The sequence below is a fragment of the Pomacea canaliculata genome, linkage group LG12 (genome assembly GCF_003073045.1).
Source record: "Pomacea canaliculata isolate SZHN2017 linkage group LG12, ASM307304v1, whole genome shotgun sequence".
Taxonomy (NCBI): Eukaryota; Metazoa; Mollusca; class Gastropoda; order Architaenioglossa; family Ampullariidae; genus Pomacea; species Pomacea canaliculata.
Window position 1 is genome coordinate 9,879,140 of NC_037601.1, and position 15,146 is coordinate 9,894,285.

A 15,146-nucleotide genomic window follows, 5' to 3' on the forward strand; every position below is an offset into this window, starting at 1 on the left:
CACGTGCCTGCACCCGCCCAAATGATTAGAGTCAGTCAGACCCCGAGCCCTCAATGAGCCCCTTGTTGCCTTGTTTGGCCTCATTCTGTGGACCAGATAATTGCAGATATCGGCATGCATCAACAGTAGTAGGCCTTCTCTATAATTTATTTTCACTGTATTCACGGAATTCTTCTACCCGACTGACTAATTACGCTGATCAAGATGTTTGAAGTTATTCTTGTGCTTTATCATTACTTAAGCTGAAAACCAAGCGTTTGCGCCTGAGATGTGTAACTGGTCTGTGATCTGCAGCTGGTGAAATCAGACCTGATTGATTGTTAGAGAGAGAAATCTTGGATTGTATAAAGGGAAGGTCAAAAGTTCCTAGCAAGGGTGCCTGCAGATAAGAACTCGTGTCAGACTATATTCAGGAAAATGTTACATTTACTCCTCAGTCTTTGGGCACCAAATGACTTAGCTCATTTTGTCATGGTGTCATCTGTTTGCTGACACTTATGGGTTGTTGTTTTTGTTTGTTTGTTTTATTATTATTATTTTACGGACTGTCGATTTGTTTGTGGTCTTCCGTGTGCCGAGCATCGAGCTGGCTTTCACAGAGGGAAATACGCTTTACAAATTATTTTGTTATTATTGTAATAATTTGTTTTCACCTGTGCTAATTCTCTGTAACTACTGTGCCAAAGTCTTCCCTGTAACCAAGGAAATGTATTGATGTACTGATGTCTGTGTGCCGAGACTCACTCTTGGCCTCTTGCGAAGTGATCCGCTGTTAGTCTCGGCGAGCCGTAACAAAGAATGTGAATAAACCGGAAACTATGTCGTCTAATGCCTCGTTTTACCAGTTAAATGGAAAAAAAATCGTCTGCCAGCCGTCCAGGGATATTAGTTCATCTGTAACTTTTGCCAGTGCCTACCCACACTTTCCCAACCCCTCGGGCCCGCTGTCTGACACACTTGCTCCAGCTGACAGGCTCGAGGCCTCTTCCTTTGTTCTGAAGGTGACTTATGGATCTTGATTAAATGCAATCAAATAATGTCCGACTCTCCGCTCTGGGGCCTCTCTCTCTCTCATTCTCATTCTCTCTTTTCAAACATGTTGACGTCTTTCCATTTTCGTGTCCGTCGACAAAGGGGAGACAAGCCATTCGATTCGACCAGGACCGGAAGTTCGTCGCAGCCAAATCCCAACTCCTGATTAGATTTTTGGCCCACACACCGTCCATTTGCAGTTTCTGTTAAAATTCATTTGTTGAGAAAACAGCTAGCCTGGAACTCCATTTTTTTCTGAGGGGGTAGCTGGGATGGACCTGACAAAAATCAGACCAAATTTTGCATGCCAGCTCTAATTAGACACTGAAGTTGAGAAAATTTATATGGAAATTTTATTGATTCCTCCTCCCCTCTTTCTTTCTTGAGATTTGATTCACTTGTCATGCAACGCAGTCGAAGGACTTTGTTATCTTTTCCAACTATTCAGGATGCGGACGACGAGAAATGGACAAGGAAAGGACAAAGGTGAAGGTCACTGATGAGAAAAGGCAAAAGGAGGTCATGAGCGACAGGAAAGAAAAAAATCCAAGATTGAATGAAGGGGTCACTGGGGGACTAAGACGAAGGGTTCGTGGATCCTTGACAGCATTGATCCTCCACAGCAATTCTCAGCATGGCGATGACAATACCGAGATACTCTGTATAACAAAAAAAATAGGTCTTGCTTCAATCAGTTATTTATTGGTTTTCATTTTATATTTATGTGTTATGTAGAGTGAAAAGAACTGGTATTGTTTTAATCAGTTAAGTAGAGTTGCCACTAATCGTCTATCATTTCCCCAAGATAACTTTAATCCGCGTATTCGTTAATTTGTACGATACTTGTTAAAGGTTGGCATTACTCATGGCACGATGGGAATTGGCTTGACCTCCGGGACAACCACGTGACAGCCATGGTGTGCAGCAGCCCGTGACGGCAAATGCCAGGATGACATTTACATGGCAGCTCACCAGAGGACACCAGCGCCGTGCTTTCCTGACGGACGACCCGTCCTTGCCCGCTGGCATTTTGAAAGTTTGAAGAGAAGTTAGGGGAAATATTAAAAGGCACCTGTTTCAATGCCCCTGTGGGCCAAGGGATAAAGCACGCAGCCCACCCGACCACAGAGATAAAGAGAGAGGCAGGTAGATGTATAAATACATGTACGCACATACACACATACACATCTCTACAGCCTGAAGACGCATTACTCTTCGAGTAAAAGGAAGATAACACCTTCAAAAAATTAGGCAGTCCATCTCGTATTAATTGTTGATGAGGCAGGCGACGCCACCCAGAGTTTTGGTGCCAGGGGACACAACCGATTAGACTGAGAGCTAACGGTGCGCGAAGCACTCGGGACTGTTGTGTCGGGTGTCGGGTGTGAACAGTTAGTCCTTTGTGAAAATGCAGGTCCCTCCGGTAGTATTCTTTCTTCAGCTGCAGAGCCGCTGATAGTCTTTCAGATTTCTTAGTTTGGAAAACACTGACTGACACATTGTTTACTTCCCCCTAAGCTACCAATTCCTCTCCTCCTCGTGGAGTGTTGCGCCTGGACTCCGGGTACCTGGGGGATGACAATGGCGAAGCAGTGATGCACATCTGCTCGATACACCAGACACTCGCTACACAGGCTTTCGCCTACATCAAGACCACCCATCGAACACTACCGAACAACTCTTCCAAACTCTTCACTACACAGTACCTCTAGTTCCGTCCCTTTACTGCCGGACGTTTTATATATATATGGAGGCTGATGTCACGTGGTGCAAGTTCACCGTCGTGCGTCACGTGACACACGTCCACACGTGTTCTGATTTCTAAAGTCATTATGTCAGTGACAGCGAAGCAGATGACAAGGTGGCAGAAACCAAAAGATAATCTCTAAACATATTGTTGTAACTTTATGTTTACATTTGCTTACACGGTTGTCGTCAGTTCGAATGTCAATGAAGCCGTGTTTATTTTGACTTGTTTATTTGGTTTATTTTGTTGCAAGTCTATAATGCTACACGCTCTCATGCGATTATTTCAAAACAAAATTTTAGGCATTTTTTTCCCCTCCGCCTGACTGTGACTGAGCCCTGATTACCAAAAGGCAGAAGCATCTGGAACTCACGTGGTACCGGAGGATAAACTATAAGAAAAAGGAGGAAAAGTGAGAGGTTTGCGGGCTGGACACTAAGGCTTTTATCTGCGGACAACATCGATCAGCAACAGAAGCCCTTTGTTGGCTGGTGAGGGAAGGGGGTGCAAGGGGTGTCTGTGGTGGGGGGGAGAGGGGAGGTAACCCTCGCAGTGTTGCGTCACACGTGTAGGTCAGCCACTAGTTGCACAAGTTTCCTGTTCTGCCTTCTCTCCTCTAATTAACCTACACCATAACTGGCCATTGCAACTCATCGCTCGCGTCGGTGTGTCTGTGCGTGTGTGCGTGTGTGTGCGTGCAAAGCCACAATCAAGAGGCTATGAGGCGAGGGAGTGCGTGACTACATGAAATCTCTCTCAGTACAGAGAGAGTAAATTGCTGTCAACCGGTAGTCGGCTGCACTCACGAGCTCAGCGGCTGACTACAAAGAGCACCGCAATAACAATGGCACAGACTGCTTGTGACTTTGTGACTTCCACCTCCTGTGGCAATATTCCAGTCAGTCCGACTGCCACTCCTGTCACTGCCGTGGACTTGGGCCAGTTGGCACGTTGGCAGCACCCCACCTCCTGTCCACCACCACCCGATTTCTTCCTGTCTTTCTGCAGTTGCAGACTGGAACTTAAAGCAGGTGTGTGTATGAGAGAGAGAGAGGTGTCAAAGGGCGTGAGTGTACAGCTACAGGCCAGTGGCGGTCCTGTATCACGATCGTTTGGTCCCCACTCCTAGACTCACCCCACCCCACACACACACACTTTTCTTCACAAGGAGGCTGGAAATGTTCTGTCTGAGATCTGGTGTCGTATAGGTTTGCCACCTGTTGACAGGCACCGGTGTCACAGTCTTCAATATTCCTTCTCACCTTTCTGCCGCTATCACCACTTGAGGGATACAAGGCTCAGGTGAAAGCACATCACAAACCGACTCAAACTTATCTTACATTTCATGTCTTGCACAAGATCAATCCTGTTTGACATGTTGAGCCACTTAGCCTGTCAAATAAAGGGGAGAGAAACGTTAATACATAAGAGGCAGTGAACTGTATCAAGGTCTAGACATGTGAAAAGCAGGGCCCAACTTTCCTTTTGCCAAATTTTATCTTTCTGATAAACATTCTGCTAAGTAGGCATATAGTCACAAGCCGAGCATCTAACGGGACACCTCTTTAAAAGTCGAGGGCACTAACTACCGACCATCACTAGGTTTCATCCCTAGGTATTATCACCAGGCATTGACCATCACTAGGTATTGACTATCACTAAATACAATCACTAGGTACCATCACTAAGCATTGACCATCACCAGGTGTCGCCCATCAGGGCTGGAGCTGTGTATGTATCAAGTACTAGCAATGGGGAAATACAGACTGAAGCTCTTGACATGCTTGATGTGCACTGATTGTCATGACAACATTCTGGCCGACTTCCTCTTTGACCTTGTGCATTTGACCTTTCTGAACCCTGAAAAGCGCTTGAAACCCCGTGACAGGTCGTCCCTTCTTTGCATCTTCGTCCTGTCCCTCTATATATATGTATACATCTGACGGGGTCCTATCCCTCCGAAGGCGGTGCGCTCGGACTGGGTGTTCACTTCTGTGCAACAGCCGTCGCTTGTTCGTCTCTGGATGCTGTGATCGTCAGGCAACGTTATGGTCACGTGTCTTGAGGCTACGTCACTGAACAGTGCGGCCCTTAAAATAGTTTCCGCTCACGACTTCTCCATTTTGCGACAATCTCGTGACACAAGCCGGCGTGCTTGGGCGCACTCTGCACGCATGACTGACTTCTCGTTGTCAATTATCTCCCTGGTCACATCGTCTGCAACAATGACGTGGGTCCCGCGAGGGAGGATGGCTGCGACACGATAGGCATGACACTAGCCAGCCATGCGTTCATTTCCACCACAATGGAAGGCTTTTGTTTCTCCCGGCGACGAGAAACCAAATCAAACTGATATTTTTTACCCGATGCAGACGACATAATTTGGAGGAACGGCTGGATCAGCCCCGTGAAATATTCAGTTTCCACGCACGGCTGAGCAAAAGCTGCTTTTTGCCACCAACCGTCATGCAGAGATTTTTTGTCTGCTCTGCGTGTGTCCGTGCACGAGGATGCGTGCCAGTGTGCGAGTCACAGACTGCAAGTGTCTCCTGGTGATGTACAGTGCAGAGAAACCAGGTTCGGCATGTGATGTCACAGTGTGACAGAGATAGACTTCTCTATAGCGTCACAGTGGGACAGATAGTCAGACTTCCATTACGTCACAGTGGGACAGCCACACTGGTCATTACATCACACAGACAGGCTTCCATTGCGTCACAGTGTGACAGATAGCCACACTGGCCCGTTACGTCACGTGGAATGAGGACGCTGGTCGTGAGATTTATGACGATCAGCACGTCACGTGGTGTACTCCCTACCCATGTGGGTGTGTGTATCTGTAGGTGTCTGTACGTCCTGCGTTCAACTGTCTACGTGGGTTTTGTTGTTTGTTTGTTTGTTTGTTTGTTTGTTTGTTTGTTTTGTTTTGTTTTGTTTTGTTTTTTGCGGCGCATAGTTTATTGATGTGTGTCTACTACAGAAGATAAGTTTTCCATTGTCTGATTCTGGCCAAGCACAGATAGACTGCTAGAGGCGCGTGGCACTATTAAAAATTCACGTAGGTAAAAACACGCACACACACATTAAACACACACACACACACTTTTAAAGACCTACCCCAGTGGTGACATATCACTTATTAACGCCTCGAACATGACAATGTGGAGGAACAGGAATCAAGAAAAATTAAATAAAAACGACTTTCTGTTCAAATCTCCATTCGAACCTGAAGCCGCGTGTGACGTCAGTACCGGTGTCATCATGGCTGACCACAGCATGGCTGATACAAACGGCCCACAAATACCGAATCTAGAAAGCCCCAGCGCAGATATGGAAACTATTGTGCCGTTGTTACATGTACAGGTAGACATGGTGACTGAGTGCAGATGTTCCTAAAGGATTCCCTGCTTAGAAGACAAGAGAGCAACTTCCTGTGCCCTTTGCTCCTGAATGTTACCCAGTGGCGGACACGCTGTAAAAGCGAGGTGTTGAGGTAGCGCAAACATCGACCTTTTGAGGCGAGGCTGAGACATACGGGTACATCCGTAGATGCAGAGTTGTAAAATACTTCTTTGTATCATACCTTCGACTCGGTCGATTTGACAACGTGTGTAGGCTGTAGGCTGTAGGCTGTAGGCTTCCCTCCTCATCAGCTCGGTCCCTGTGCCCTGCTGGAGAGTAAGGGAGGGGGACGACAGCATTGACCTGACGGGCGATGAATAGTGAAGCGGGTGCACGTGATAAAGGGAGAGAACAAACACGACACAGCTGAGGGCGTGTGGGTGGGTGGTCAGGTCAGGTCACGTGTCTGGGGAAACAGAAGCGAATGGCGAAGAGATTGTGGGAAGGGAAAAAGGATTAGCGAACTAGCCAAGACACCATAAACCATGAACCAGACAGTCCCGACCCTGGGGGAGACTTCTATCTCTCCTCCCCCCACACCCCACCTCCCCGCACACTGTGTAGTGACGTCAGAAGTTCATTTGCCGAATTAAAAATGAGCGGACAATACACTGTACAGAGGCTGAGGGCGCGGACGTCACACTGTGCAGAGGCTGAAGGCGCGGACGTCACACTGTGCAGATAGAGGGCTGAGAGCGCGGACGTCACACTGTGCAGATAGAGGGCTGAGAGCGCAGACGTCACACTGTGCAGATAGAGGGCTGAGAGCGCAGACGTCACAATGACGTCTTGCATTCTGCTTCTACTTTTCTTTCCTTCTTCATCACTTTATAATAAACGCTTCTGGTTGGTTTTGCACTTGTTTCTGTGATTTATTTTTGTATTTGCTGGAGCAAGGTGAGACAACAGGTGATGTGGAAGCTTCGCATGGTTAAACGAAAACACTTGGAGCATAAACAGGATTTAATCATTGACATTTTAATCCCTCGGACATTGCGGAGGTCATTGCTCTGCATCGAGTAAAATAAAAACAATTATACTTTACCAACACATTTTCAAAATCGTCTGCACGCTTACAACTGAGTTAAAATGTATTAAACAAAACCCTGTCACATCAAACTCGACTGCAAAAATAAATAGAAATCACACATGAATATAGAAGTGAAAATACACTAAATGTTGCAGGCTTTCAAAATAAATGCTAACTAAAATACGTTTATCATGCTAAACATTATGTCTTCAGGTTACCATTGCTCCTTCTTCGCCTCATCAAACGGGTGTCCCTCGCTTGTCTGACATCCATCGGAACGGGTTATCCCCCTTTTCATAGTACTGCGACTGCGCAGAGAGTGCGATCTGTCTTGGTCGTGATGCTGTGCGTTATGTGTTGACATTATTATAATTAATAATAATAATTATGAATAATAAGGATTTATTATTATTATTATTTGTCTGACATCAGTCAGAGAGCAGGTTAATACACAAGTGTCTCTCACTTGTCTGACATCCATCAGAGAGCGGGTTAATGCTTCGCTGACTCACTCGCTTGCTTGTCCAGGGTACAAAATAAATGAGAGAACATTGGCAGTTTGGCGCTCGCCGCAACCTTTGACATCACTTTGGTCAATTACAAGCTTAGGTAGACACCGGATGGTGTTGTCCCCCGATGCCGCTGGCTGTGGGTTCTTACAGCGCTTGTGATCCCCTCGTACATCCTCTCGCCTGTAGTCTGTCTGCTCTATTAACCACCGCCTTTTCTTTGTCCTCGCCTCATGTCTCCTCATGCATGTCGGGAGGACAAAGATGATGGTTTACTCAGCATTGTAAACATCTTTTTTTGAGCAGTATCTGAAGTATCAATGTGAATGCAGCAGCATCAGCAGCATGTTTTCTAGCAAAACGTAAACACTCACCAAAGTACAGAGTCAGAGACTTATCTGTTGGGTTTTATCATCATCATCATCATCATCATGAAGATAAATAATTCAGAAGACATTAAAACACGAAGACATACACAAAACAAAGCGCGCGTGCACACACACACACACAATCTCACAGAAAGAGAGAGAAAAAAGAGAGAGCGAAGTAGATAACATCAGACCCAGCTCTCTGAAGTGCCATGTTCTTTCTGCGCATGCGTGTTGAATTCTCTGTCGAAAATAGTCGAGACTGTTTGATCAGTGAATAATTGGCGAAACGCTCAGACGGAGCGAAGAGCAAAAGTAAACATAATCTTTACTCGCGACTTTTCTGCACGAAAATTTGGGCGGGTCGGCTTTGCTGGAGAGTCTGGGCTCGTCCCAAAGATGGAGAAGATGCATAATTTATTTCCCATTTACATCAGTGTCCCTCCACAACCGCTCGACAACTTGTTTCCCGTCTGCACAAACTTCACGTTCATCCTGACCCTCGTCATATCGGCTTTGTCACCAGGCGCCGAGGGTCGGTCACCATCGCGAGATGAAGGAGAAAGACTCGCGCCTGAAGTATATAAATATGAGGCTACATCATTCACTGCCGTCTTTATTGAGCACGTGTAGCCGAGCTATTTTTAGCTGTGGGCGCAGGCATAAGTGTCTGTTCCTGATGCTGTTCGTGAATTGGATATTCGATCTCTGCACTAAATATAGAATGACCGATTTCGTCAGAGGAGATAGAGAGACAATGAGAAACAGCAATCCTTCCTGTACAGAGCGAGCGGGCGGAGAGATGATGATGGTGTGGGGAGGGAGAGACGTTGATTACTGCGAGGATGATGTTGATGTGGTGTGTGCGTGTGTGTGTGTCTGTGAGAGTGTGAGAGAGAGAAGGAGGGGGTGAGTGGTACTCACTACACTAGTAGAGGAGAAAGAGAGGGCAGTGTTGTGCTCACACCTTTGGCTACCTGTTACCTGCTCCGAGTCCTGATGGTCTGTAGGACCATGGACGAGTATTGATGGACTGATGTCTTGGCCTCTTGCGAAGTGATCCTCGGTGAGTCTCGGCGAGCCGTAACAAAGAATGTGAATAAACCGGAAGCTATGTCGCCTAATGCCTCGTTTTAGCAGTTAACTGAGAAAAAAATCGTCTGCCAGCAGTCGAGGGATGTAAGTTCGTGGTAGGACATGGTGGTGGCAGGTATTTCCACAGGACAACTTCCACAAACCCTCGGTGAGGCTTTACAAGACAAGACAAGACATTCTTCATCTGAGCGGTTGTTTAACGAACAATAAACTTTGATGTGGTCTTGTGTGGACCACACACACATTTCCTATCCTATGCTCCCTGATATTTACACTCAACATAGTTGCAGCGGTTACAATTTGCATTTCCGAGCTCTTTTCTTCCTCCCCAACATTATTCACCATAGATTTGAGGACATGATAACAAAATACCAAAAGACAGACAAACAAACATGTTCAGCGGAGAGCTCATTACAGAACTAATTACTCTTCTACCTTTACACAACCTTAGTGAGTTCTCCATTCAACAGTTATTTGTGTGTCGACCTCCTGTGACCTGCACAAACCTCAGCTACGCGGCTATCTTCTTTTTGGTTGCTTATTTTGGGGTGTTTACTTGTTGTTTATTTGATAGGAGAGTGCTTCCACATACTGGTGATGTCTCACTGCGGAGAAGGTAGTTAAGAAGTGGAAGAGACGAGAAAGACCAACAAGACTTGTCAGGTCAGAAGCAGGTTCAGAACGAGTGTAACACGGCGAGCCCCGAACCAAGAGCCTTTGGAATTCAATCATGACAAGAAAGCACTTCACCGTTCTTTCACCTTCCACTGTATTCATCCATCGAATGAAAGAGAGAGAGGCCTGTGTCACGTGACCCCTGCTCCACCAGTCGTCAAACTTTTTCTTTCTCTCAGTCTTCTGCGGCAAGCTCGCTCTCTTTCTCTCTATCGTTGTTGGTGGGTTGGGTTTTTTTTTTTATAATCATTTCTGTTTTGTGCGTTGTCTGCAACAAAGTCCTCCATTTTGAGATCGAGATGTTGAAGCGGAAATTGTCGATTTCTTTTGCAGGGTCATCGATTATCCAAAGGTGTTGACAAACGTAAGTTATTGGCTGAAGGTGCTGAGTCCTGTAAAAAATTCACGACTGACAACATTTAGCTTTGGGAGGATCCAAGTCCCCCTCCCCTCACCTCCTGCCTTCTGGCCTCGCACTCTCCCCTCTTACAGCAAAGGAACAAATCGTGAGGCTGGCATTTGGGGCCCACGTGGTGCCGCCCCTTTCACCGTGTGTCCAATAATAATCAGCGCCTGGGTAAGCAAGCAGTTTACCTGTCTGCCTGCACCTCGCGGCCACACCTGCCAGCGCCACGCCGGCATCCAAGGGAGGCAACAACGTAACTAAGGGTCGTCACTGCGGCATCGAGACACTGGGAGGATCGTGCAGGGTAGACAACGCGTGTGTGAGGCGCGCGAGACGGAAATAGATGTTCGATGAGAGGCGAAGATGAGTTGTAGGTGTGCTAATTAAGGAGGTGATACCGGGGCGGCAGCTGCTTTACCCTCGCGCGCATGCGCAGTGGTGCTACAAGTTCCTCGATCAGCGCCTCGGGCTGAGTCAGCATCTGTCGGGGTTAGTCTTCCCGCCGTGAGTCGAGACTACAGCTGACACCAACATCACTTGAAAAAAAAACAACAACAAACACACTATTCTATTTTAGCAACAAAATATATATCATTACTTTAAAATGTTATTTTACATTAGGACTCGACTAATAAATTATTATATCATAACTTTAGCAACTTGTTTCTCGGGATTCAGTTAACAAAAAAATAAATAAAATCATAGCGTTTATAAAATAGATTATACCGTTATAGAATTATTAATTAACATTTCATCATCATTAGCACGTCACAGCTGTAGCCGCCATAGCAACAAGACGTATGGAAGGTGCATACAGGTGTCAGGTAACTACGGTCAGTGATGACCTCTTCACCCTGCGTGTGGTAGAGGGTTTTGCCAACCGTAGTCAAGACTGGATGTCGCTACATCTTTTGTTTATTTCTCACATGCTTGTCGAATATTCAAGAATTGCTGTCACCTCAAATGTTTTATTCTCTCGTTGCTAGTAGTTACAGTGTCTTTGTACGCAGTGCCTCGCTCGTGTCACGGAGTACTTCACGCTTTGTCACACAGAACTTCACAAGGAGGCTAGGAGCCTGGTGTGTCACATGCCGCTGAGAATTCGCTCTTTGTTTCGAGGTCATTGCCACGTCCACCATACCACCAAACCAGACCCTACCCTACCAGCCAGCAAGCCAGCCATTCTGCACCTTTGACCCTGGTGACCTGTAGGAGTCAAGAGGCACGGGGTGGCGGGGGCGACTAACCCTAGACCACCTGTCGAGTGCGGGCAGACAAACAAGCCGCCTCTGGGACAAAGGACAACGAAAAGGAACGACCGAACGAACGAACTGTTTGTGGGCCATGTGGGCCATATGGCCTGTACACTGCGAGAACTGAAGACAAGAGGTCCACACAATGAAGATGTACGAGTCAATGAACATGCTTTGAAGACCATTAAGATGTTTCGGTTGTTTGACATGTTGATGTCACGTGATAGGGAACGGCAGATTGTGCGGCTGAAGCCCGACTCAGCTAAATGTATATATGAGACTTAAATTCTGTCACCTGTACAAAGTGGTCTGACATCACTATCTTCATCTGTTAACAAGAAGTTTCCTCTATGAAATTAAATGTCAGCCTCGAACGTAAGAAGCTTTTTCGAAAAGTCGGGACAACAGTAGCTATTTGTTAAAAATCAGGAGAGTAGCTACTATGACCAGTCAGGACACTAGCTATTTCATCAGATGAAAGTCGTAGTTGGGTTCCATGGTAGTTCCGCACATGAGTTGCCAGAGGCTCTGGATGATGAAACTTTTGGACACAACTGAAAGATTGAACTTTAAATCTTCATAAACTGTTTTCTGACAGATTACCTTGAGCTGATGATCAAACACTACAGAATGTTTTCTGATAACAAAATCCTACCTTGACCCTGCATTGTTGACCATGGGAGATGTATTTCAGAATGAGGACATGTTACTGAAGGACAGTCAGGAGCGAGGCTGTGAAGTGAGATTATCGCTCGTCATCGTTTTCTGTTTTAGCTGTGCTTTTATTTATTTTATTTTATTTTTTTTTATTAAAAGTTAATTTTGAAGCGTTCTGAGGTACTTCCTTATGTAGGTCAGTGATCACTGGCCACTTACGGTTATTGTTTACTTGTTTACCAGAGGTATCAGGTCACTTAAGGTCACTGGGTTACAGGTCAGCTGGGGTCGCTGGTGTAGTGACACTACGCTCACGTCACGCCAGGGGGATGGCTGCTCTCAGGATCGAGTTTCTCGTTGCCTGCGGCCAAAACGAGATGTGGGGTAAGGGGTGGGGAACAAAAGGGAACTCGATATCGTTTAGGGACAATGACTAACACATTTGCCATCCTCTTTAAAACCGATTTTAATTAAAAGATATTCTCGCGCACACCACTGGGTCTGTGCAATATAAAGGAAATTACCGCTTTATTATTTATTTATAACTTCGCTATTATTAGGGGTATAGTACGGCCAGAAGAGATTCTGTTAAAACCTTCGGCTTAAGCCAGACGTATAATGTGGGGATTAGCTCCCCTGTGTGAAGCGGTGATAGCGAGACGTCGGGGAGACAACTAGTACAAGGGGAGATTACTTGAAGAAGCCAGTGATCGTTTCTCATTGTAATCTCGCTGCCCATGCGCACGGCTGATGGAGACAGGAATACAAAGTAGACTGTGTTACTTATTTATGATGGAGAGAGGGAAATAAAGTAGAACAGGAAGATGTAGAGATATGTAGAGACCGACTTTAGTCAGCTTCAGTGCGAAGATACCATCCGCTGTGTCATTAAGGAAATAAATAAATATTGAGGATTATCATGTGAAGCAGGTTAAGTTTGATACAGTATTGAAGCAGGGATATGGGACAGTAGGATTTTCGTCTGTTCATTTTTATCAACATCAACCTCAGTGCTTTCAAAAGAGAAACCGTGACACCTCACTGACACCTCACTGACACCTTAGTGAGGCCTCGTGTATTCCCCAGTGAAGCCACAATATCACTAAAGTGATGAATCTGTCATCTAATTAAAAGAAAATAAGGCATTGCGTGATATCAAAATTTAAAAAAATTGATTCATTTACAGAAATGTCTGGCAGACACAAGGAGGGGAAGTCGACCTAGCGGCCAGTATGAAAGAGAGACAGAGTAAGGTGAGGGTCCTGCTGGCCAGGGTTCCCTTCTGACCAGGCAGGCTCCGTGCAACATTCGCACTCCTGGGCCCCAACTGTCGGGTTGCAAATAGCACTCCATTTTTCAGGCTGATCGCTGCTACCAGTCATTTGTCCCGAAATCTGCCGGCTATCGGTGCCAGAAAGCTGGACCATGGAAATCTGACTCTAGCAGAGAAGAGCTACCATCATTTGTCGGCGGCCGCCATCAGTCGTTGCTGTCCAATTAAGACAGTGAGCCGCCCCGCCTCACGCTAGCCTCCCCTTCCACCTCCCCTCCCAGCCCCACAAGGCTGGTCGCCCGCCCTTTGTTCCCTCAGCACGTGATGTCAGTGGTCTGCCATCTTGACTGTCACGACTGTAGTCTGACCAACTCTCTAGTCTGTAAGGTCAGGACTGTGGTGTCGGATGTCCAGTACACACCTGTGCTAGAGGTTTCGTGCCATGACGTCATTGTCAGAATCTCTTTATTGTGACTGTCGACTACCGAGTGAGATACTTTGACCTTTGCACTTTGCCACTCGGGTCACTTTTCCATCTACTCCCGACATCAGAGATGTTTCTGTAATTGCTCTTCTTTGAACACTAAAAGAGGCTGAAAGTCTACTAGTGGAGTCCCACAATCAGCGATCGACTATGTAGAGTTTTGTAGACCAATTGCCTAAAGTGTAATCTCAGGAATGTAAGCTTCTTGGCAGCTGGCAAGTTTTCTTTAAAATTCTTTCGCTTGTGACTGAGACAACTGTTTTTTCCCGCAACGTTTGTGGCTCTGCACTTCTTTTACAGGTTAGTCCTCTGATGAAGTTTTGTGATGTCCGAGCATCCACCCTAAGAATCTGTCGTCTGTCAGTTGATTCAGCCAATGCAAGGCGAGCTCGCCATTTTAGAAATGATAAAAACGTTCCAGACAAGAGTGGCGGCCATGTCAGCTGCCCAACCACAGGTGCCGGTCACGTGACTGCCTGTAGCGGAAGTTCGCTTTGCTGCCGAACTGAGGAGATCTTCTGTCTGGAGAGTTTGAAAGTCTGCGAGTGCGTCTGTCCTACAGCCGTTCGCTGTCTGCTGTAGCTGCCGCTGGTGGCGCCACCTCGCACCAGGCGGTCCGCAGCCATCGACTGAGCGCTCAGCAACAGGTATGGTCTCCTGGGACCGGCCAGACGGCCGCCCGGCGCTGCTTCTCAAATAATTGTCGTTTGTACCTGCAACAGCGACACCAAGCGGCGGCTGTAGAACAGAAACAATCACCATTACAATCCGTAGCTTGCTTTAGCCTCCAGCTATGCTTACACAAACATGGCAAACATGGCAAACCACGTGACTACGTCATCACTTCCGGGTAGTGTTCAGAGCCCTCACTTGTCTTCCTCGACTGTTCATATACTTAATTATGTCTATATTTATGTATCTATATACAGAGAGAGGTAGAGAAAATGTGTGTATGTGAGAGAGCGCGCGCTAGTCGCGAGAACCAAACAGAATATCGACTCCTGAGACTTACTGACCCTGCACTACAAAGAGTGACGAGGTCAACTGTAACAAATGTCAAGTGATTGTGGTGGAACCTTGAGCCGTCTTGCTGTCACCATGCTGTCATCATACCGGACACCAGCCGCACGTGCAGTGAGCGTGCGGAGTGGCACAGGCTACAGAAAGACATCGAGTGACAGGTCACGGGCTGGGGTCACCACCGACTGTCAACTG